This window comes from Galleria mellonella, unplaced genomic scaffold, assembly GCF_026898425.1.
Source record: "Galleria mellonella isolate WM207_F2 unplaced genomic scaffold, CSIRO_AGI_GalMel_v1 utg905, whole genome shotgun sequence".
NCBI lineage: Eukaryota > Metazoa > Arthropoda > Insecta > Lepidoptera > Pyralidae > Galleria > Galleria mellonella.
Genome location: NW_026442174.1, coordinates 4,018,477 through 4,039,037, shown reverse-complemented (window position 1 = coordinate 4,039,037; position 20,561 = coordinate 4,018,477). Strand labels below are relative to the sequence as shown.

At 30.3% G+C, this 20,561-nt stretch overlaps 1 protein-coding gene across 1 annotated transcript in view; it reads right to left on the bottom strand.

The window, feature by feature from the left end:
- The window catches only part of LOC116412672 (adipokinetic hormone/corazonin-related peptide receptor variant I-like), a 97,077-nt gene extending 78,667 nt beyond the window's left edge, over positions 1-18,410 (bottom strand). Inside the window, exon 1 of the mRNA XM_052902545.1 lies at positions 18,373-18,410. The gene's annotated coding sequence lies outside the window, so the exon portion shown is untranslated. The remainder of the gene's footprint in view (positions 1-18,372) is intronic.
- Between the last annotated feature and the right edge of the window lie 2,151 nt (positions 18,411-20,561).

The window sequence follows — 20,561 nt, the reverse complement described above, 5'->3', positions numbered from 1 at the left end:
TTAAAAATAAATTTGTTGATAATGATGATATCAGCAATTAACTATTCACTGCTAAACATAGAGCTCCTCTTTAGCGAGATAGTTAGGGATGCTCCCGGCACAGAATAGGCCACCCCTTCCGTTCCTATATGTGTCGTAAGAGGCAAATAAAGGAACTTAATGGTAAATGGATAGCAGCGATCTTAGAGCATCTCTAAAGCCTATCTACGGTTGCCAATCCGCATGCCAAGCGTGGCAGCTACTGGCCAATCCCCCAAAAGGGCTTATCTTCAGCAGTGGACAGTTAAAGCCTTATATCATGATGATGATAAAATCATTATATAAATAAATAAATAAACAAATAATTGCATCTTAAACACACATATTAGTGAGTTGTAAGAAATATTTGTAATAAACAGAAGTTATCTATAAGTCAATAAATATGTATAGGTCACCTTTATATATACAGTTGTTTTCTCGTAAATATTTACATCATTGGCAGACCGGGTATTTTTTCGTAGTTCTGAGTAAACGTTTTTATATATATATTGAGAAATTTTGAAGAAATAAAATTGTTAGTGAAATTTTTCAAAGAAAATAAAACGTGTGTGGGTTTCGATAATTTGTTTGTCAATTTTATATAGGATTATATATAGTAGTGTAATATAAAGAAGTTAATGTAGGGAAAAACATTTTTCTTTTACTATTCGTAATAGTAACTACATAATATCATATTTGCATCATATCAACCGTTAACTGTCCACTGCTGAACATACGTTTACCTAACCTTCCTCTTGGGGGGGAAAGGGATTGTTAGCAATGGACTTTAACTTGCTAGCAATATGCCTTATTAGGTCGACCTCCACGTGGGGCCCCCTGGAAACCATCGTGAACAATTCTTGTTGAATTCGTCACGATGGGCTAACTGACCTACTTCATCCTCACCTATCATCCTTCACTGGTGCCCCGCCTGTGTATACCGATAGCGCGGGTGGGGTTACCATTCCATTATCATCCATTAAAAAAACCATCCTCTTGGGAGGGGGAAGAGATTGTTAGTAATGGAGACTACCAGTCCCATTACTAGCAATATACCCTGTCAGGTCGACCTCCCCGTGGTCCCCCCTGGAAACCATCGTGCTGAATGCCAGGTGTATCCACCACGATGGGCTAACTGACCTGTCTTTTCATTCTCATCCTATCATCCATCACTGGTGCTCCACCAGCGTATCCCGTTAGCGCAGGCGGGGTTACCATTCCATTTTCACCCACCGAAAAAAAAAAACCTTCCTCTTGGGGAATTTTACTAGTAGGTGCCTCGTTTGGCAAGCGAGTTGGTAACCGCAGATAGGTTTCGGTGATGTTTTAAAAAAGACACTATTTCTATGCCGGGACTACACGGAAAAATTATAAAACATACACATACAACATTCTAAATTTCACATATACAATAAATTTTACATGGCTTACATATACATACATAATAAAACGTATTAAAGAAAACCGGCACAAGTGTGTAATTAGGTAAAAGTTAAGAAAATCGTATTAATTTGAATAGAATAGAAGACATTTATTGACCATAAAACAATTTTACAAATATATATATATATATACCACTGAGGTGGCAAACAGGCATACGGTCCGTCTACCTATTAAAACTTATATAAAATACTAACATATCTTTTTTTTATGCAACTTAGAATGGCAAATAAGCTAACGGCCCACCTGATGGAAAGTGATAACCGTCACCTATTGACATGAGCAGTACCATGGACATAACCAATACCACCCTTCAAACCGAAACACGGCCATGAAAACACAATTGCTTCACGGTAGAAACACGTATGGGACAGGAGTACCCAAGCAAATGACTTTTGTACAAAGTCTCCATCTGGTGATCTTTTTATCTATCTACCAGTGCAAAGCCAGGATGTAAAAAGTAAAGCATTTTCCCAAATTAGGTACATTGTTCAATATAAATCCAATATATTGAATATTACACAATAATTTCTGATAATATTCATTTTCTGACACAAACTAAATTTAGAATTCAACATAATACGCTAACATGTTGGGTCTTATAATGTTTATTTGATTGACGTTGGTTGGGATAACGACATTATGAACATAACATTAGACTTTATATGAAAATAACTTACCTAAACAAGTGTCGAATACTCTTATTTCCCTTAAATACATAATTATTAGGTGCTTAGATTTTTTTGTTTCTTTTTTTTTTATACCACTAAGGTGGTATTTTTAAATTACAAATAAATATGAATTTCCAGATTGTTGATTACAGAATTCATTATCACTTTAGTAAATTTAAACATCATATATATTAAGAAACAATATAATCAATACAAATGATTTTTATATTATAAAAAAGAAAAATATTTACAATTATATGTATATTGTAATTTTTAAACATATGTTTAAAAAAAGATGAATTGATGATTGCGATTTGTAAACGTAAAAGTAAATCAATTAATATAATCAAATCAAATAATATAAATCAAATAATAATAATAATATATATATATATATATATATATATATATATATATATATATATATATATATATATATATATATATATATATATGTATATATTATGCTTTATTTTCTGAATCTGAATCAACCTGTATATGAACTTTAATGTAATTAAATATAATAATTAAAATTTTCATTTTAATCGTAAATATTTATATTACAGGGCACTTTATAACTATTTTAATAAATAAGTTGTCTCACATTAAGTAGTAGATTATTATCTATTTATTTTTTACTGGAACTTAATATTTTAAACTTTAATTAATAGAGTTTTAAACAAACCCGTCTAATAATTTAACTATTTATCAGTTACGAAAATTACTAAATAATACCAAAATTACCCAATAATTAAGTAAAAACAAAGGAATCAATGACTAATTTTATATCTGAATATATGTCAATGATTACTGTTCTCCGATATCAGTATCGGAGTCATAAAAAAAAGCATTTAAATGTTAGTCTAATTTCATATAATATGATTATGTGATACATACAAGTCGATCATACGATACAAGTCTATAGTCTTGAGCATTCTTATGAGCACCTTAACAGCTTAATCAATCACTATAAAATTTGGTATACACATGCTATATAGGATTAGAAAGACATAGCCTACTATTTGTCCAAGTCAGTTACTACATATCGTCATAGTTGTAAAATACTGACGGATCTAATACTGTAATCTTTGTCAGATCCATCAGTATTCTACGACTATGACGATATTCACGTTAATGAAGGTAAAAGGTTACTAGCATTCACTTGCCATTTTACTATGATAATATACCTAATATAAGAGCCTATACAAATACATTGTAAAATATAATTTATATAATAAGGATTCTAAGGAAAGGGTTCATTGAACGCTTTGTTCTCGTACTATCAAATTCCATTACTTTAAAGTGAGGAATTTCATAAGCTTGCTTTTATCTACTTCCTACTAACATAAATTGGAGTAAAGACGTTCAGATGTTCAAATATTTGTAATCAATCATGCTTAAACGACTGAAAGGTTTTGAATAAAATTCGGTATATAGATAGACACACAAAGCGAGCATTTTAAATACTTAAAACATATTATCTTTTCTCATCATCATCATCATTATTTCAGCCTTTAACTGTCCACTGCTGAACATAAGCCTCCCCCTTGGAGGGTTTTGCCAGTAGTTGCCACGTTTTGCAAGCAAATTGGCAACCACAGATAGACTTTCTAGATGTTTTAAAAGGGACGCTACTGCCCATCCCTCGCATTCCCTTAGTCGCCTTTGAAATGAATGAGTTTCTATGAGAAAAATAAAATCATTGTCGAATTTTAAGTTACAAGTAAAAAATTACTATTTAAGAAAGTCATTTCCATCATAGTAACTTATACAATATATTTATATAAGTTTATATATTTATATATTTATATATATATATATATATATATATATATATATATATATATATATTAAATATTTATTAATTATTTTATCTAAGTATATTTTTATATTAAATATTTTATTTAAATTTTTTTTGTAAGTTTATTTTTATATTCTTTTTATTTTCTCATCCTTGATTAAAAAGGATTTTTAGCTTTTTGTTGCCCATTTTTAATTATATTATTAAATTTCATTTTTACATCTACATATATATATATATATATATATATATATATATATATATATATATATATATGACATTACTTAAACACACAAATCACAACAATCATTCTTTTAAGGGAACGATAATGAGTTATCATTGTTTTAATTATTTTATTAAGTTTTCATTATATATATAATATAAATATTTTGTATTTTCTCGACCAACGTTTGGCTACCCAACCAAGATGAATTCTTAAATCGATCTCGATAATATATTATATTACGAGTATTACATAATAACTTCAACCGAGGTATATAAAAGGACGACCCTGAGACATATCTGTTATGAACTATCTCTCTATGATAATTTAGCATTCAACGTAATTTGCGACACATATTTGAACTATGTATATTTTTATATATCTATTAAATAATCAATTAACTGATACTAGCTTTATCCGGCGGTTTTTCACTCTAAATTGAAATAAATGTACCGTATGTACCACAAATGTCAGATAGCAAACGATGGTGAGAACTACGCCTAGAATGTCTCTACGGGTGAACGAGGAATTTCGATGGAGAACAAAAGTGGTTAACATAGATCTTAAATACTGTCAGCTGATGTGGTAGTGGGCTTGCCATATTTGATGAATCAGCGACGGCTCATAGAGAATAAAGGTCTTGAAATGAAGTTCGCATATTGAATGATGGAGCGTGAGGCGCTTTTCTAGATACCATAGTTGGACCGGATACGAAATAGATGGATCTAAAAAACGTCGAATCAGAACGAAAGGATCTTTACATAGTGAAAGATTCTAGGGAAAGCGTATGCCCAGCAACGTCCCTCTTAAAACATCACCAAAGCCTAACTACGGTTGGCAACTCATCTGCCAAGCGTGGCAACTACTGGCAAAACCTCCATTATCGGGAGGCCTATGTTCAGCAGTCGACAGTAACGGCTAATATCGTCATCATTATCATCTATGACTAGCAATAGACAAATGTAGGTTGAAATTGAAATGGCATACTCTATATGTTAATACAGAATATAATACATTTATATTCAAAATTTAAATCAAATTCTTTCAGTCATTTAAAAATGAACATGAAACAAACATTGTTATCATAATAGGAATACTGTAGGTTTTTTTTTATTAGATAGAAATTAAATGGTAACCCTGTTTGCGCCTTTTTAATGCCTTACATTTAAGAAGTATTAGAGAGCGACGATAATTGATGATGAAGTCAGATCAGCAATGAGTCTCGCGTGACCCTGTTACTGTAATTCTCTCTTCTTCACTAATCACGATGAGTGAATTGTACCAAATATGTTAAAAAAAGCCTCTTATTCTACAATTTGCAGTGGATATCTTAATTACATTAATTTACTAATTTCTCCTTTTCAAACAAAGCATGCGGATAATTTATACAAAACAGACAAACATTCAAATGTATTCATAACCATTAGAACAATGTTAATTAAGTTGGTCGGGCACACAATAAAGGTAATATATTCAAACATACAATAATATAGTAGGTACTTTTATTCTAGCAAATCATGCGGTCCCTTTAGGATAATAATAAAATCTAATAAAACCATACCACAGACACTAAGCGGTTGCCAGTAATATAAATTGACCCAGTATTGGATACCAGAAAAAAAAGGTTAACGAGAAAATTTTTAAAATATAATTCCATTCGAATTGTATTTTTAAAAAAATTTACATCAATTATCTCTGGACGCAATTAAAATCAAGATTTGTAGATTTACATTTATCAGGTCGAATCTTTAAAATGGTTGTACATGAAACAATATTATTTGAATCAAGTTTTATTGTCAAACAATATCAGCATCATTGCGATTCTAAATTTACATAAAAATTCCTAATCATAAAATAAATGCTTATAAACAATAATTCAAAATGCTTACAACTTGATTGTAATTTCTTTTTTATTCCGAAAAATAAAATTCTTGAAAATTAAAAGCCAAAAGCATTTATTAATTGCTGTTTATTGTAATTTGTTTAGATTTGGATGAAATCTTATTCACCAATGGATTGATATCATCATCATCATCATCTCAGCCATTTTCCGTCCACTGGTTCGATGAATTGTAACCTGGATTAATACCATAGGTACTCTTTTCATCCCAAATTTCGTGGGATAATATTTCGTCTAACCTTACAAAATCTTGAACAAAATCTTTAAACTGTGATTGTGATTAAAGATACCTTATCAATATTAATTAATAAAAAACTATATGTAACTAAATTACTTATCTAAACTAAGTAAATGGTATTATATCACACTTTGAATCTAAATAATCTGTTTTTAATAGATGTGCTATTTAAAACTATAAAGCTTATTGTTTATTCTCCATAGACTTATGCTAATATTTATTTTTTTGTTGGAAGAACTTGAAACTATCAAGTAACACCTACACAAATTATATTTTTATTATATGTAGCACTAACATTAAGTTTAATTCATATTATTTTAATCAGCTTAATAACAGCATGGCATCTATCATTGCACATAATAGATTATAATATATATATATATATATATATATATATATATATATATATATATATATATATATATATATATATATATATATATATATATATATATATATATATATAAATATATATATATATATATATATATTATAATACGCGTGTCGTGGCAACCTTTAATTGAGGCAGCATTTTATAATGTAACCTTATTATAATGTATTTTAAGTAGATATAAATGTTTGCCTTGTTGGTTGTCCTTAAATAAATAAATAAATTATTATTTATTATTGTAAATTGCTGTGTGGTCTCGATATAGAATGAATCACCCCTTCCTTCCCCGTGGGTGAACGTCCCAACGGAACTTAATGGTCTTCGACAACTGATATGATGATGATTTTATAATCATTTTTTTTGTCATTATATCAGTCGTTAACTGTCCACTTTTGAACATAGACCTTCCTCATAAAGGGAGTTTTGTTAGTATTTGCCACGCTTGGCAGACGAGTTGGCAACCGCAGTTAAACTTCGGCGATATTTTAATAGGGGCGTTCTATTGTATTATATATAGCTTATAATTATCTCGGATTATTTTTATGATGGAATATAAAAGAGTTGTAGTATAGTATAAAGATTCCCCGCGCACTAAGATGTGAAACGAACGCTGACTTTAAATTCTTAATTATTAATTTAACTTTCTTACATAAAAAAATTCTTGTGAACTAATTTTAATGTCATTTGCAGGTCCAACTTTGCTGAAATTTTTGGCAAAATTTTATAATAAAAAAAAGACTTTGTTAAATATTAGTTAGTACTATTTAATCAGACGCTTTTAATCGTATTTGTTGTTTTCTACGTCGTTAAAAGTTTTTAATAGATTAAGAGATATCTTTTTAATGAATAAAAATAATACCATCGAAGTTGTTTTGTTTTAAGGATTATGGAGTCCAATTAGATATATTTTTGTCCAAACAAACTTAGATACGTAACAGCATTAATGTTCGTAATGCGGAAAACAAAGACAGAAGCATATATACATTAGCCGTTTCGCTGGTAAACACACTTAACTAATACAATAATATATACGGAGTTAGGAAAATATTATTAACATATATTGTAATAAATACAATATAATATCTCTCTAGTCAATTTCGCTTGCGATGAGTACTATGCAATTATAGAAAGGTCGGGCTAATTTCCCTATTGTATACCCTGGAACAAGTACAGCAACCAATGTTTTGGGTAATTGTGAGTAAAGAACTAAATCGTGACAGTTTCCAGAGTGAATCGCGAAGAGGTCGACCTGTAAGGGTATATTTCTAGCAATGGGATCGCTAGTTTCCATTACTAACAATCTCTCATCACCCTCAGCTTTAAAGTTAATATATATGGGATGTTGAAAATTATATTATAAAGTAGGTAGATTCTTAATTTTACGTACAGTTAATAACTTCGAATTTCACCCTATATAATATAACGCTACATAATTACACTAATCTCCCAAACCACAAATTTACAAGCACAACCCAATCTCTATACCCAGCCATCAAGCGGATAATAAAAAGTTTCTTTCTTAAATTGGACCGGCAGGAACCTGCAATAATGGCCACTTCTCCTGAGCCATTTCATATAATCCGGCAGACTGATTCTAGTGCGAAAATTACCGCTTCAATGCGAGATATCTATCAGCAGATATACAATAGTTACCCTTGAAATTTATTGATGGTGGTGGAATTCTGTAGCTAATTTACCGTCCCCTAAATAAAAATAAAACGATACTTTTTCACTACGTATACCTGAGACAGGACGAGAAAACAGATATCATGTCTATCATCTTATTCTTTCTTGTAAATACACTAACGCAATCGTATCTACCGATATTTTCATTATCGAATTATCTGGAAGAACTAGGTATATATTTTGTCCTCCTATTAAGAAATGGCACAATTGATGGCACATTAATTTTAAGATAAAGTAAAATTATTTATCACTTAATTTGATTACTGAAAAGTTAAATAAATCATGTTGCACTCTTATTTACCTAAATTAATATTTATAGCAAATATCGCAACGAAATTTAATACATTTTTTTATTTATTCCTGCATTCGAAAGTGAAATTAAATCAATTTTACATAATTCGTGCCTTTTGCTTTTTTTCCTTTGAAGTTACTTTCTTGAAAAAAAGACAAAGTCTACATAGTCTTTGATATTATGTTAAATTTATTACATAAAATTATATTCAAATTAAATATATGTGTCGTAATATTTATTTTGTGTGACACGTGGAAAAGAACAGGGAAAAGAAGTCTTCAAAATCTCATGTTTTATCCGGATTACCTTCTCTATCAAGGAGATTATAAATAAAAAAACTCATAATATAAAGCAAACGGCGTAAATTATGATATATTATTTACTAGTGATCCGACGCGGCTTCGCACGAGTAGATAGAATTTTCGGAAATCAATACATATAATAAAAAAAAAATTCAGCCAATTCAACTTTTTTTAGAGATTTTTTAGATTTATATAACTTTTTTATTTTTGAACCGATTGAAATAAAACAAATACTAAATATTAAGTGGAACAAACCACAACGTATTAGTGAAAACCACATTCAAATCGGTTAAGCCGTTTTCAGATTAACATGCGTAAACTTATAGACAAACAGACAAAATTCTATAAATCATTGTTATGGGTTCTATTGCGTTTATAAAGCCGCCCTAAAGTAGTTTTTCTTTTTTTCTTCCATGTACAGACAGCGACCGTTTACCATTTTATTATGTGTATTGATGATAATATATATTTAAGACGATGAATCCGTAAAGTTCGTCACTGGAGAATCTTTTTAAAATAATCTTATACAAAGCGCTTTTTCGCTGACAACAAAAGGGTTGACAAGTTTTCTTTGCAAAAAATTGCTACAACAATTCCATTGGTCCATTCCAAAACCTCTTTAGCTTCTAAACAGGGTTTGATAAATTTAATAAAATTCCATTATACATTTATTTATACTCGTATATTTTATTTATTTAATTACAATATACTTTTACAATATAGTTTGTAACTATTAAATAAAAAATTTTAGGACCAATCTAACCTCTCAGAATCGTGAGTAGCATTTTAATTTCAAATAATAAATACTCACTAAGTAGTGAGCAATGAGTAAGTATTTTTTATGAAAGTAGATATTGATATTCATTTATTGTGTAGATAGGCTGAACAAAAAATGTACTTTTAATTACATTTAATACAGTGACACCATGTCTCGAGCTAAGTAGAGTTTGTTTTATGAGTACTACATAATGGATATATACAGACTTTTACTTTTTAAAATTTAAATATTATTTTGTTGTAAAAATCGTTAATGTTTATTAAACATAACAAATAAAAGCATAACAATATTTAATTAGTGTTATTATTATTTATTTACTTATATGATTGAACGTATCATCGTCATATCAGCCGTTAGCTAAACATAGGCCTCCCTCAAAAGAAGAATTTTGCCAATAGTTGCCACGCTTGGCAAGCGGATGGATAACTGCAGTTAGGTTTTGATGATGTTATAAGAGGGACGCTACTACCCATCCCTCTTATGCGTGACTTACGACACTCATGGAAAAAAAAAGGAGTGGCCTATTCTATACCGGGACTGTGTGTGTGTGTGTGTGTGTGTGTGTGTGTATGTGTGTATATATATATGTATAATGATGATGATGATGATAAATGAAAACGACAGAAACAATCCTAATAATATTATAAATATGAGTTTCTCAAGATGTAACTTAACAATTCCTAACTTAACAACGATTCACGCGTGAAGAATCGCAAGAAACAACTAACATAGTTTTGAATAAAACAAAACAACTTCCGCGTGAACGTGTGAAACTCGGGGAATGGTGGAATTATAAAATAAAGTGCATGAAATCTATCTGACTATCTATCCATTTAAGAGCTGCGCTCTTGTCGGTGGAGCTCTTGATTCAATTTTGATATAGATAATGTCTCGGTCTCCCTCTCCCCTTCTTCCTTCTATCTTACATTATAATGTTCCTAGTACATAATAAATATATAACATTTACCTAGGATAATAAAACAAGGTTAAAACAAGAGAATTGATGATAGCGATGTAAAACCTAGTCTCCATTTCGTAACTCGAGCCTGAAATCGATCAGCACATACTGCTATATCTCATAACATTTATTCTTAAATCTATCATAAAGAACAAAAATTATATTTGGTGGTGACGGAGTAAAAATACAACGTGCCTCTACTTCAGAATTAGTATACATAAAAAATGTATATTTTAATTTAAATTTATTTTAAAATTCGTGCGCGTCTGACCACAGTCTCGCTTCATGTGAAGTAATAATATGATCCTTAGACCACATCGTCATCAAATCATTTACTTATTAAAACATACCATTAAATTCTTCAAACATACAGGGCCAAGTGACTTTAATATTGGGCCATAAATAGTTTACACATTAGCGTAATTAAACAATCTGTTTAAGTTCAATTTACGTAATTAAATAATGTCTATACACTTCCGCTAATACTAACTATATATATATATATATATATATATATATATATATATATATATATATATATATATATATATATATATATATATATTAGAAGCGGCTCAGTATATATGTATATATATATACACACTAGATTTATAACATTGATTTGGCTTTTTCTGTTTTAATTATTTTTAATGAATAAATAAATAAATAAAAATTTTGTTTCAAAAACTAAACTACTAAACATATTTTCTATAAAACTTCTATAAGACCAATCTGAAAGTATATTCTTTCATAAAAAAATTGCAAATCAGTTTATAAATGACGGAGTGATAAGGTAACAAACATAAAAAAATTCAACCGAATTGATAACCTCGTCATTTTTGAAGTAGGTTGAAAACTCATTAGAATTTGTTACATCTTATCTTCAAAATAATAGTCTGGCGACACTTTCGCGTGACATTTTAGTCTAAGAGATAGTTTCGAGTAAAATACTTGTGAATTAAAGCAAACATTTGAAACTAGGTATGCTCGTAATTTCATGTGTGTCTAGTCAGACTTATACATAGTTTTATAAATAGGAATTTAAACAAGCTAGGAGGTGATTTTTAAACATTCTGTAGCCTGTCATCGCCATCATATCAGTTATCTACTGTCCACTGCTGAAAATAGAGGTCCCCCAACAGGGGGTGTTTGCCAGTAGTTGCCAGTTGCCACACTTGGCAAGCGGATGGGCAACTGCAGTTAAGCTATGGTGATGTTCTAATAGAGAGGCTGCTGCCCATTTAGATCATTAAGTTTCTTAAATTGACCCGATCAGACCAAAATATCCGATATTTTATTATATTTAGCTTACCAAAGCCATTTTTTAAATGAAAGTCATTGAAAATGACGATAATAATAATACGATTATTAACTATCCCCTACTAATCATAGACTAGAGATAGAGTTTTGTCAATAGTTACTACGCTTGACAGGCCAGTTGCCAACCACAGTTAGACTTTGGTAATGTTTTATGAGGAACGCTGCCATCCATTAAGTTCCCTTAATCGCCTCTTACAGCACCCATGAGAAAGAAACAGGTGGCCTTTTCTATGCCGGGACCACACGTCCATCATCTTTAAACATACATACAGATAAAACAATTCGGAAAATCTTCAAAAATATTTAGTTTAGTATATATGTGTTATATATAGTAGTGTTATTATTTTATCATCTGTCATATTAATGGACTTTTGTAAAGAGATAGCCGTTATTTTCTAACATTTGTAATATTAAAATGTCCTTACGATTGACCACCTTATACGTCATGACGATTTTTTAAAGAGCATAATAAAAGGAAAAGTAGAGAGCAAAAGGGAAAGGTGAAGACCGAGAAATAACTACACGGGACAGATAAAGAAAACGCTAGGTTTTTTTAATGGGTGAAAATGGTATGGTAACCCCGCCTGCGCTAATGGGATACGCTGGAAGAGCACCAGTGAAGGGTGATAGATGAGAATGAAAACTGGTCCATTAGCCCATCATGAATTCATTAGGAATTAACCATGATAGTTTCTACTAAAAGAACCGAGAGGTCGATCTGATTTTTTAAATTAGAAGAAAAATTAGAGCAATGGAATTCTCAAGTCTCCATTACTAACAATCCCTTTCCAGATAAAGAAAACGCTAGGTGTCATCTCGTATATGAAGGTTAAAAATATGGCCTTGAATAAAGCTGGCTGGAAGAAGATGTATGAATTAGTTACACCTGTCGGTGAGGAAATACAGGAAACTCTTAAATGAAAAAAAGATTGAATTGTTAATTTAGGAAAAGTATTTTGTTTTTTTATGTAATAAAGAATTGCAAACAAGTTAACAGGGAGTTAACAAACATCACACAATGACATCACTATACTCTATCAGGTCGACCTCCACGCAGTTCCCCTGGAAACTATCATGAATATTTTTTTGTTGAATTTGTCATGATGGGCTAACTGACCTGCCTTTTCATCTTCACTATTTATTCCTCACTGGTGGCCCGCCAGTGTATACCGATAGTGCAGGCAGGGTTACCATACGATTATAATCCATTAAAAAAAACTCGCTTGTCAAACCTGGCAAAACCTCCCATATGGAGAATGCTTACATTAAGCAGTTTAATACTGATATGATATGATGAAATTTATTTAGATAGATATATAGATAATTTCTTTACATTATTTACGGCACACAAATTATAATACAAACATATACATAATACACAGTAAAAAAAGATAAAAGAATGAAAATAAAAAAGCAACAAAACAAAAAAAAAACAAAAACCATAATATATAACGCACTTTTAACGCGCAATTAATTACGCACTTACCAATTACGGTATTATATACCTTAATCAGAATTAATAATCACACTAAAAGGTTTCCTGCAAGTATTAGCAATCTAAACAGAACCCATTCTTTCCAACCATCCATTTATCTAACACATTTGGTACATTCTTTTAACGTTAAATTGATTTTTTATCATCTTTTTTTCCAAAGAGACAAGACCAATACTAGGATTTACAAAACGAGAGGACCTTTTTAAAGCTTTTGTTTTATCATAAAGCTTCGTTAGTCCCACGTGATTAGAAGAAATGACAAAGCTATAAAGGGGGACAAAGTTGAAACAGAAATCGCAGCTGAATGAGATTTATTTTCCTAATAGAGATTCAAAATAAAAAAGTAAAAGAGCATCTACCTTCGCTACCGTATTCTTTATATTTTATTTACTTGTCTGTATAGGTTTTTTTATCTATTATTTTACTTTAATATGAATAATATAGCATTTTCTTTTTGTAATATGATCGATAAATAAAATAAATCATTTCTAGCTTACGAAAATATTTTTCAGATCCCTAGTTTGTGTGTAATCCACAAAATTTCCAAATTGAAGATTTTAAATTAATTAATTAATTTTCAGTTGTAGTGTATTACAGTATAATGTGAAATGTACTTTATATTATTTTCGTCAGTTCTACATTAATATCCATATTTATTTATTTAAACTTTAATGCACAGTAAAACTCTATGTACATTTGGCGAACTTAATACCAGACGGTATTCTCTACCAATCAACTATTGGGCAAACCGAGAAACACATAGGCGATGCATTTTTGAATAAAGAAAAAATAAAGCAATACTTCATGTATTCAAATAACATAAACATACACGTAATATATTAAATAAATAAATATATACATGCAATATATGCATACATAAAATATTACTATATAAAACAAAAAAAAAACAAAACAACTGTAATAGAAGAGCAAATAGTAATCTATGACTCAAACAGAGTAACAAATAAGATTAAAATATGCATTCATTTAAATTTAATTGAATCATCATTTCTATTGTCCACTGCTGAACGCAAACCTTCTATATTAACGATCATAATAAACAGCCCTGTGCCTCCTGAATCTGTCAAACATGGTAAAACCTAATAATTTTATCCGCGAGGGAGAGGAATTGTTAATACTGCTAAATACTAGTTGTATTGCTAGCAATATACCAAGTCAAGTTGCCCTCCACGTGGTCCCTCCTGGAAACCGTCGTGCTGAATTTCAAGTATATTCATCACAATGGACTAACTGATCTGTCTTTTATTCTCACTTATCCTGACTGATACCCCGCCAGCGTATACTTTTAGTACAGGTGGGATTACCATTCCATTATCATCCATTAAAAAATCATTTTATTCGCAAACAAGGTGTATTTTCCGATAGCATAATGGATACGTAGCTTATAGTATTTTTGAACAAGCGATCATGAGCGACGATAGTCAATTACAATCAAGTGAGGTGCATACTCGTTTGCCCCTGTGTTATAAAAAAAAAACTAAAAGAAAAGAAAAAAAAATTAAACATTTCTCTCTAAATTCGTTATAAATTAGTAATAAATCGAAATGTTCAGTCATTTAATCGATTTATTATTTATATTTCTATTGAACATAAGCAGATACTGTATAATTTTCATTTTCATTAAGTTCCTTTAAAACAAAACATACAAGTAATGCACTAGCTCAGCCAGCACTGCAGTTAATGTTACGTTTACACAGTTATACCATACGCTTTTCCGATCTAGAATCCTTACGTCTGAGGAATTCTTACTCGTGACTCACGAGCTGTGATGCTCAAAGAGAATACGCTTATCTCTACTAGTCAATAACAAACATATGCGTTGAACCGTAAATGGCTACGAAATATCACGAAATTTCCAAGAAACTAATTTGCTTCGAAACAACGTCGTCGTCGTTTCAAAATGTCATAAATAAAAATATAGAAAGGTTCTGTAGAGTACAGGAAACGCATTCCTTCTTTTCCAGGGTTCAGACATCCGAATGCCGTAGGCGAACATTTGAAATATTCGTGACCTTATTTTTAATGATTTAAATTGACGCTTGTAGCAAAAAATAGCAACAAGCGGGGAAATTACTACAAGATTCTCATTTTTTTTTTGTCGTTTGATAGAATATAATATACTGTATTCGTCATATTTCCTTATGTGTGCTATGTATGTATATTATATGTATATATATTTGATATTTTTGTGCAATATAGATTCGTAAGAATTATTACGTGCATAAAATACTAAAATCTATCTGTTTTTTAAAATCATTTCTATCTGTTTTCCTTTAACCAATAAATTTAATCTCTGGAGAAAGCCTCGGCAGGAAAATTTTTTCACAGTCTGAGTGTTCGCGGGAAGAAGCTCCTCTGAAACCGCGCTATGCGTTACCATTCTGGTTTTAAGGTGTGAAAATAATGTCGTGCCGATGGCGAGCAGTATGATGATAAAAGGTGGCTGTAAGAGTTTTTCAGGACATAATCCGTTATATAAACAGTAAGATAGTAGATGATGTAAAGAGAAGCAAAATCTTGCCTTTCATTAATTTATTTACAAATAAAATTAATTCGAAATTATTAGCGTTACGTAAAACTAGGAATCTAGATATGCTATAGAACATATTAAGACAAAAATTTTATAAAATAAAAATTCAAAGACAGCAACAAATTGAGCCTCCCATATTAAATAAACAGCTGAACGCGCCGTGTAAGTTTGGAGGCTCAAATTTTTTTGGCGTCATTGACCCACATTACTTCAATGAAAATGTCCAGTTTCATTGATATAACAGGGCAATGTTATAACAACAAAAAAAAAGATAATTAAAGGACAATTTAAGGGATTTAAAAAATACTAAGGATTTCGTTTTCTGTATATAAAATATATAAGAGTACAAACCTCAAGCGGTATGACGATGAATGTGACCATCATATCAGCAATGGCCAGGTGTGTCATCAACAGGTTGACTCTTGACTTTCTGCGCCGTGACTTCATGAGAGTCGCGAAGACTCCCACGTTTCCAATCGCGCCAGTAACCAGCAGAGCACTGTACACAGCCACCACAAACTCCTGGTCCGGTGCCGGAACAGTAGCATCCCCACGCTCGGTCGAATTCATAACATCCATATCTTTCATGTTAAAGTAATCCCAAAATCCCAAATTGTCATGATCGTATTCCGATGATAGTGTACGATTGACACTTTTTAACATTTTCCGAGTTTGTATTTTAATTAGCATGTAAATTTGTATTTTCACTACAATTTTAGTTTTTTAATAGTTTTTCTAAAGAACGTTCTGTTTTCAATATTTTTCTAACACTGAAATTAGTAATTTCTGTCTCTAATTATTTCAACTTAATCACCAAAATATTTAAACACTAATAATTACTTACTGATGATTAATTACATTTCACTTAACATTTTTTAATATTATCGGAGTGTTATTTATTTTAATTAACATTTAAATTTGTATTTTCACCTCAATATTAGGTTATTCAAAAGTTTTTGAAATATTGTTCCATTTTTAAATATTTTTCTATCACCAAAATAAATAACTTCTGTCTGTTATTATTTGAAATAGTCTTTTAAATATTAACACGCTGATAACATAATTAATCTAATAACATATTACTCCTTATTTAATTTTAATAATTTGTAAATAAAAAAAATCTTTATTCAAGTACATTCAGCTACATTTCTCACAATGTATAATTCAAAACACAGAAACACATTATTAAAAATGTTATGTGTAATTACACTTATAAAGTTATACACAAATAAGTTATACAGTTATCAAATAAGTTGCGATTTTACACGCGACGTGACAACGGGAATTCGCGACGTGCGCCCTCCGTGGCTAAGGTCTCCGATATGACGCTACGGTTCATTCCTGTCAATGGAGACTGTAAGGGATGAAATATGAATGAAATAAACTGTTTTTCTTGTTACAAAAGAATTTTAAGTAAGTAAAGAATTAAGGTTTTACTCCGCTAAACAGTGACTTCAATAATGCCAAGATAAAAAAAGTAATATCAAAATCAGATCATAACAAGTAAAAGTATAAGTATTATATAGACCTAAAAAATTACTGTAGAATATAAAATATACTCCTTTTTGAAGTCTTCTAGAACTATTATATTTTATTAACTATATCAAATATTTAATTTTCGAAGTGACTGAATATTTGACATACCTTGTCAGATCAAACCGCTAAATTTAATAAATTAAAATTAAATAAAAAAAAAAGCTAAATTAGGTAGGTTTTTAGAAAGGTCTTTAGGAAATTCTTACTAGAAATAAAAATACAGTGTTTCTAACTTGACCTAACGTAAGACCAAAGTAATAAGTTATTTTTACCTCGGCACTGTTTCAGCTTTGATATCTTGTGAGTTATCTACATATAAGTACTACGTATAATCTATTAAAACTATAAAGAGTTTTTATTTGTTACTTACTGCGAAATACTTTTAGATTGTGTTTTGGAAACAAAAACACTTTGCCTAAAAACTACATTGTAAACTGATTAAAAATATTTGAATTTAGAACGTGTACCTAATCAGCTGTTAACTTCATTTCTAACTTTCTCAAATTTCTCTTACATAAGATTAGTTGAAAAAAAAGAAATTTATTGTAGACTTAGCTACAAAAAAAAAACTATTTCAATCATTAAAAAAATAAAATGGAGCTAATATGGAAATAAAACTGTACTGATTGCAACAAGAAATACCAAAATGAGGTCAAAATTGATGATTGGAGAAGATATTAGGTAACCTTTATATCAGTGTTGCAAATAATTAAATTTAAATTTCCTAAATTTTTTAATTAGTGTTGGATAAAAAGAAGGGTGAAGGACAAACCTGGTTCACGTAGTCCCCGCGTGTAGGTCTTTTGTACGCGTTCTTGTTCTATCTTCAAATTATCCAACACATTTGTTGATTCGCTTAAAGTGTCACTATGTTGCGCGGAGATCGCGGTTGATTGAATAATACGCAACTGGCGGAAATTTATTTGTGATCTTAGCAGAACTTGATTAACTCAATGGACTGTTGGATTACAGACTGATTTTGACCATCTACCCCCAATGTGATCCCAGATTTGATAGAGAATATGGATAACTAAGGAGGGTAGAAGGATATTGCGTTCGGAAATGTTTAATACATATACAAATCATAACATTATATTAACAAATTAGAATAAATCATATTATATTATAGCAGTACATGTATTTATTAAAATTGCGGCCATTTCCAATTATTACAAGACGTAAACATTTTTTATGTCTAAATTCAGTATAAAAGTATTTACTAAAGATAAGCATTATTACGAATAATTATAGGCTGTTTATCTAATTTTTTTTTCAAATATATTATAAGAATTTTAAATAATTTTTAATTTTATAATACAATTTATCTCAAATACTTAGTATGGCAACCCTATTCACCAACACGAATAAAAAAGTTGACCTTCTTCTTTCATTCCTTTATTCCGCCTTCCCTTTTCCGATTCCATTCCTTTATTTTACCTTCCCCTTTCAGATATTGTACCACGAGGATAGGCCAACCTCTACATCCATAGACGGTTGCCTTCCCGCGCTTGCGTACAAGTAAATTAACCAACTCTTACGTGAACCTCACGGTCACATTGTGGAATGGCCTTTCCCGAAACAAGTTTCCTTCATATTATAACCTCAGATCCTTAAAATACAGCTTGAAAGAGTACTTAAGCCAGCACAATGCCAATAAGTTAGAAACCGTTAAGCATAAATTCATTCTCTTTTCGATTGATCGTATTCATGGACCATATTGTCTCTGTGTTTGCAGAATGTTGTGGTCACATATCGTGCTAAAATAAACAATAACAACAGTTTTAGCTGAGCATTTGTATGAAGATACAAATGCTCACCTTTACTAGAGGAAGACTTTGTACAAAAGTCGATTGCTTGGGTACTTCTGTCCCATTCGTGTTTCAACCGTGAAGCAGCTGTGTTTGTTTGGCTGTGTTTCGGTTTGAAGGGTGGGATATGGCGTCAATTTACTGGGTACAGAGGAATAACACCTGCGTCCTCAGGAATGGCAACGCATAGGGGGTATCATGGGCGAAACAGTATACTCTGTTATGTCCATAGTACTGCTCATGTCTATAGGCAATGGTTACCACTTTCCATCAGGTGGACCGTCAGCTTGTTTGCCATTCTAAATTGTATAAAAAAAAGATAGTCTATCTAAAGATATTATGTAACATCGATATGTATGTATACCATAAAAAGATATGCAAAATGTTTTCCATGCCATATCAAATTTGTCATGATTGCCAATAATTTTTTTCAGTAATATTACCTATATATGTACGATGATAATAATATATTACTTCTCTCCTACCCACGCTTACCCTATCTTTATATATGTGCTCGTAGATATATATTTGTTAATATATTTTCGTAAATAACTCAAGGATTTTAATGAAAGGATATGGGTAAAATTCAGGGAAATTATGGAAATTATAATATATTTTGAAAGAAGATGAATTTGAATTTAAAATAAAAAAATCTCATTATGAATAACATAATTTTGTTATATATTAATTCAAAAATAACTGAATCGAGATATTAAAATTAAAATTTTTATTATTTTCTATGAATCAAGATTTAAGCTCAACTATCTCAGCTCTGACTAACAACAAATATTATTAATCAGAAATGTTATTTTAAAATGTTACTACAATAAAATTATTAATAATCGCTTCAAAAAGTACAAAAACCTACGCTATACAAAAGTACCCAAACCTCTTTAGTTTGTTTCCGGGAAGAAAAAAAATCCTTTTTAATATCACCTTTATGGGAAAATCCATTTAACATTTTGACGAGAAACATAATTTGCAATTGAATCCCGTACACCCAGGTATACCTATCTCTACTATACAGGACAACGACCCCTTTATCAAATCCAACAGTTACTCAGCATCTTCCTTTTTGTAAAGGCCTATATATAATCAACAATAGACATAAATGGACTATTATTATGATAATACAACTATTTATGTGAATATA